This window comes from Glycine soja, chromosome 16 (assembly GCF_004193775.1).
Source record: "Glycine soja cultivar W05 chromosome 16, ASM419377v2, whole genome shotgun sequence".
NCBI classification, from domain to species: Eukaryota; Viridiplantae; Streptophyta; class Magnoliopsida; order Fabales; family Fabaceae; genus Glycine; species Glycine soja.
In genome coordinates, this window is record NC_041017.1 from 10,271,022 (window position 1) to 10,277,834 (window position 6,813).

A 6,813-nucleotide genomic window follows, 5' to 3' on the forward strand; every position below is an offset into this window, starting at 1 on the left:
ACTTGAGAGTTCCACTAACTTGCAAAAACCCTTTACAAGTTCTGAACCACACAAGGACAACCCTTCCTTTGTGTTCAGATTGATTTACAACAAGAGACCCTCGGTCTCTTAATCCCTTTTCAGAAGTAAGAAGAAGAGAAGAAAAAATCTCTCATGGAAGAGATAGATTGAACAATGAAGCACTCAAATAATTCCTTATTGAATTGCAAGTGTTTTGGCCAAGGAATGTTTTAGAGGATGAGACAATTTGCTTTGGAGAGGATAAGACTTTTTGTTCAGAAAAACTCTAAGCAAATTTGTGTTCCAAGTCACATATAAATAGACCTTTGATGGCCATTCAAAAACAATTTGAACATATGTGACTTTTGGAAATTATTTTCTGAAAATCTCCTCTGGTAATCGATTACAAGACTTATGTAATCGATTACAGGCTTAAAAATTTGAATCAAAACGTTCAATAACTGCTGGTAATCGATTACCATCCATGTGTAATCGATTACACATTACAAAATTTGAATTCAAATTTCTACTAGATGTTATAAATAGTTTCAACTGCTGGTAATCGATTACAATACTTATGTAATCGATTACATGTTTTCAAAAACATCTAAAAACATTTTAAAAGCATTTCAGGAAGTATTTTGGCCACTGGTAATCGATTACATCCTCTAGTAATCGATTACCAGAGAGTAAATCTCTTTGTAAAACCATTTGAACTTATATTCTTTGGCCAAACCTCTTGTTGTTTCAACTTGGAATTCCCTTCCTAAGTCTCTAGAGATTATCTTGATCATATATCTTAAAATTCTTAGATTCTTGTCTTGAATTAAACTTGAGAAGCACATGATCCTTTGGCATCATCAAAATATCAAAATGTTTTTGCTTCTACAGAGACCAATTTAGGTTATTATACTATTATACATTATTTAAATTCATTTGTTCAGTTTAATCTACCCATTCAGGTAGGCTCCTAGGTACACATCCCATTTTGAATTTTGCATCCAATTCTTAATGTACCTTTTTGATTAAAATTGCAATTGGCCAGATCTCTAGATAGACTGTGGCTCGAGGAATCTATACACATCGGTATTCCCACTTGCATACTTGTCTCAGTCATATGCCCATTGTTGTTAACACAAAGTAAATTATGTATGAAGGTAAAATAATAAGTTAGGTAATTAACAATAATCTAAATTGACTGATAGAATCCACAATTGTATAACAGAGATGCTGAGACATTGATCACCATGTGTTATTTCAGACAAATCTTTATGCTTTATGTACAAGGGGAAGTCTTCATTAAACAGGCCAAACAAGGTAGCATCCCACATAACCCGCAATGGCTTCAGAAAAAGTTGTGGGATGGTCAATGTCATCAAATATAAGGGATCATCGACCTCATGATTCGACTTATTTACAGGTTTCGTGGGTCCCCCCATAGCTTCCTGTTTATCCAACATAGTTAATTAACTTAATTTAATAACAATGAACACTTTAATGGAAAAAATAAGCATTTAATGACACTGAAATACTTGTTCTGATAAACGCATGACAAGATATGTCAACCAAGCAAGGAAGGTGTTAAGTGCCTGCCTTATGACCTTAACCTCTTCAGTGGGTACAGGAATAGGAGCATCTGCATCTCTAATCTCCTTAACACCAACCTTGACTTGATCATGCAGCAAAGGAATGTTGTGAACAGTTGTGGATCCCTCATAAACTCTTCCTAGGGCAACCATGCAGGGAGGATATTCTTCGATGTACAACCCGCATTTGTCTGAGTCACCCGTGTCTGGATCCTTCCCTAAGGGATCAACACAACTCTCCTTTATGCTGACACGAGCAATTGAAGGACCAACCTCAGGTTCAGGAGGCAGTGTGAGTCCCTGTGATTGCATCTGCAACTGAAACTAGGACTACATCTAGCAGAAGGAGAACATTAGTTGTCGAGTGACTTTTTCTATGACCGAGTCCTCCAGTTGGTCCCTAATTTGTAGCGCCAACTATTGCAAGTCTTCGAGAGCCATGGAGGAAGACGTGCAAGAGGTACTTGAAGCCGATCCAAAGTATTTCTTGATTGTTACACCGGCTCCTGCAGCACGCACACGACCAGGGTGTTCTAGTCGCCTAATGGCAGTAGTCAGTACATCATGACGTCCATAGGCGACAAAGAAACCCTGTGAGGCCTGCTCCTCCAACGAATCCTGTGAAGAACACATTTATTCGTTTACTCAATCACACAATAAACATAAATAATTACAATTATGAATTGAAAGTGACTTACAATCTTGTTAGCAATTTCCTTTGCTGCCTCAGATGTCATGTGACCAGTTTTCTTGGTGCGGGTCAGCTTCCACTTCACGTGTCATTTAATAGGAGATGGAGGATCAACGATGGTGTCAGTGCTTTCGGATTGAGCAGTTTCCTCCATTTTTTTCTTTCTTTTCTCATCCATCAACTTCTTTTCTAAATATTCATAACCCTCACAAGACAACACGTGAGGGGCAATGTTTTGCTTCTAGATGGCTTGTGCCTTTTTTCGCACATATTACAAAACTGAAACATTAATGAAACTCATGATTACAATGTATTATAATAAGTGAATTTAAAGTTGAAAATAATGAAAATCACAAATGAACTATTAAAAATTCTATAAAAGTTAAACTATACTATTAAAAACAGATTTTTTTTTTATTTTCAAATGAACTAATATGCAATAATTAATATAACCGTGTGTTATATTTAAATGATAATCATGAAATAATAAAAATAAAATTACAGAATTTAATTTAAAAATTTTGTTTAATTTTTAAATGCTTACCTTTTGAATTTGTTATTATTTATTAATTATTATATTTTTTGAATTAAAATATAATTAATAACTCAATATATGATTTTTTTAAAAATATATAAATAATTAAAGAAAAAGAGTTTATATTAACATCGGTTATTTTGAAACCGATGTTGTAAGTGCTTAGAAGACATCGATTTTAAAATAACCGATGTTTAAATCGCACTAAATTGAGCTATTAACATTGGTTATTTGAAAACCGATATCGTTAAGCACTTACAACATCGGTTTTAAAATAACCGATGTTAAAATTACACTAAATCGAGCTGTTAACATCGGTTATTTGAAAATCGATGTTGTAAGTGTTTAACGACATTGGTTTTCAAATAACCGATGTTAATTAAGATATTTTATTTTCAGAAATGCCACCAGATATTACGTTACATCGGTTCTTAACATAACCGATGTTAATAGGACGATGTTAAAACTTATTTTTTTGAGTAGTGTTTGGTTTTACTTGGCCTCAATCTCACCACCATCTCATTGATCTCAGCATGCACTCCTTCCGATAGCTCTACCCTTGCTTTATGTGACATGCATATTAAATATCTGAAGAGTATGTGATGCTGAAATAAATACTACTCTACTATCATTTTACGAATATAAACTATTTAAAAAAAATCCACAATTAAATGATAAGGCTACACTTAAGTTATTATAATTATTTTTAAGACCTATTCTTTCATTATTCACATAGAGACATTAAAATCGTTTCTAGCTTCTTCTTTCTTAAAAAAAATGTATATAACTTTATGTTCATCGATAAGTAGCGAAAAATTAAAACACAATAAAATACTCAAGATCAGACAGAAAAGTATATATATATATATATATATATATATATATATATATATATATATATATAACACATTTATTTATTTACTTAAAAATAATGACTATTCAATCTGCATTTATATCAGAACCTTTGCAGATTATAGAGGTCAGACCTGAGAGCAGCTAGAGCTGAGCTTACAGTTGTGTGGTATCCTATTCTAGGAGGCTGGAGAGGGCGAAGCATGCAAAGAAGAGGATCATTCAAGTGACAATGTAATATATTTTGTCTGAAGATAGATGGTTAAACAGTTTTTCTGTCTAGGGAGATGGATCAAAGATACTACTTTCGTTTCTTTTTAACTGCCTTTTTAACCTACAAGTACTTCAACTACTGGCACAATTACTGCATCCCATTGGATAATGAATCTCGATTAACCTGTACAATTAACAATATAGTTTATAACATATAAAACTTGATCAGAATGAATTTTCTCATCTTCCTAAGGCAAAGAACAAGACAAGAGCTTAAGTAACAAAAAATTATGGAAACTTACTACATGCTTATTTTAAATATTGCTGGCATGGTTTGATTAATAAAGAAGGAAAACATATCATTTTTTGTTTGCATGCGTACTGGCCAAGTTATAGAGACTTTGATGGCATCTCTAATTGTTTCCTTAATAAATATCAGAAGAAATTTTCACCAAGTTATAGTGTTGAATGAATTAAAAAGCTATTGACAATTAAAATATTTTCTCAAACTGCAAAAGTATAAGTATACTAGTTCCTATAACAGATCTTGAGATTTGGATGTTCCGAGTAGTATCACATTCCCCAAAAGAGTTAATAGAACTAGAATAAGGTGTAACAAAATTTTCCTCAACACCCATCTCAATGAAAGAATGAAGGGTTGGTTTTCCCACACAATTTTTCCAATCACCTTTGAAGAAACACATGGTCACATACTTACAAATTACAATTGTCTGGGAGCCACTCAACCATAAAAGTCAGATTTAAAGGCAACAACACAATACAAGTGATGCTCTTGAAAGCTAAAATGAAGAAGTATGAAGAGAGTTGATGTAATTTGGCAAATCATAAGGAATATAGTAACTCACTTATTTCTATGGCAGAGAAAATGTATGCAACATGTAAAGTACAAAATCCATCACTGTTCAATAGATTAATGAAATAGAAAAACATGCATTAATTTTTCCATTACCTCTCTGGATGATTTACCTCTAGTTCCATTATGAACTGCATCCTCTGAATGCATGGCATTAGCAAGGTGAACAACTGGTATTTCCTTTGGAGAAGGCTGTTTTGATTTGGCCTTTGGAATAAACTTGGAATCGGACCGAGCTACAAAAGAATACTATAATAAAATCACCTTACATAAGCATGATGATGAAATCAAAAAAGAGTGACGCACTTACTACGTGAAGCAAGAGCCACTACAAGAACATCATCAAAAGGATCCATGAGGTAACTAATTAGGTCTAGTACAGTTTTATCCAAATATGGAAATAAGAATAAGAATACTGAGCATGGTGCAAACTTGGAATTTAGATTATGATAGTATTTTTAATTTGACATTCATAGCATCGGTTGTTAAACATGAAAACACTTAATCAATCATCAAAATAACAACAATTAAATTGGCCAAGTACGAACTTTGGGTCTTCGTCTTCAACAATATTACCTACACTGTGAGCTGCAGCACTGTCGACGATGAAACTCTTGTCTTGTCCCTTTCACTCACCCATCGGGTTTGCTAACAATTTTAAAATAAGGATTTTTGTGCCTCTTCCACACTCAAATTCTTTTAACACCCTTCGCACTCCGTCTCTGCGTTCACTTCAATCACATACTTCCCCTCCTCCACTAACATTCTACATTTTGTCCTCACCGAACACTTTGCCTCCTTACAATTGTGTGATTGCACAATTCATAGTTCATAACTCAATACATTCAACATATTAATACACATGTATCTCACCATTCATCACATGTTCAATTTGTCACTTACTCACAATTTGAATCACCATTTCATAATCTCAATATAACAATTTTTACAAAAATGCTTCTCATAACATAGGGAGTAAAACCCCTCAAACAGTTTGACACAATCATATTAAAATCAATGAATCAAAATCATAGGTCAAAAACATGAAAACACCAAGAGTACTCAATTTTATCAACCAATTCGCATCAGGACATCAATTGGTCCGTCAAACACAACAATATCGTATTTATCGTCATAGAGGAAAATTATAGGTTTGGGTGTATACAAGAAAAGAGAAAACTCAATGCGAGGGATATTTCTTCCACCATAAGAATTATCTTGCAAAATTGAGTGGTGAGTTTGTCTGGAAACAAGTTCCGAACCTTTTTTTCAAATTGCACGACCATCCAACGGTTAAAAAGTCAAGGATCATTGTTTTACTGAAACAGATTTGAGTGTATGTGGAAAAAAAGAGGGTTTTGGAAGGGGAGAAGGGAAAACGGATTTGAGAGGAAGAGAAAGTGTAAAGATGTATCCTCAGTCTAAAAACTGACTTAATATGTTTCTATTTATAGCTATGGTACTCTCAGCCTATTATTTACTTTATTTATTTATTTGTTTTATACAAAAGAACTCTATTTTATTTCCTATAAAATGAAAAAATAAAACATCTTTTTTATTTTTCTTCAAATTATTATTTTAATAAAGTTATTTCTCCTTATTTATTTAATTATAAAAACCTCATCATTTTTCTAAAACTCTATTTATTTATAAAAAAAAAATTTAATTTATGTTACAAAAAAAATGGGGTGTTACACCTAAAGATGAAAAAAAAAAAGAACTTTCCCAAAATAGAAGTTAGCATCCTTTTCACAACTAATCAATAACTTCAGAAAATAACCCTTCGTAACGAGAAACATAACTTTCAAAAATCACTTAGACAATATCCCCAAATTCAATTGATTGATTTTAAAAGCTCTCCTGGTATCAACAACAAAGTTTTTATTTAAGTTTCACTCATACTGCCAAACCAAATATGGTCAATAATAAATAATTTTACAAATTCAACACACAATAGAAACTAATGAAATCATGAAATATTTGAGCAGCTTTCCTCTAAAGCAAAAAGCAAGTGTAAAATCTAGTAAGGTTAGGAGATTTTTCATTTAAAAAAAAAAGGTTT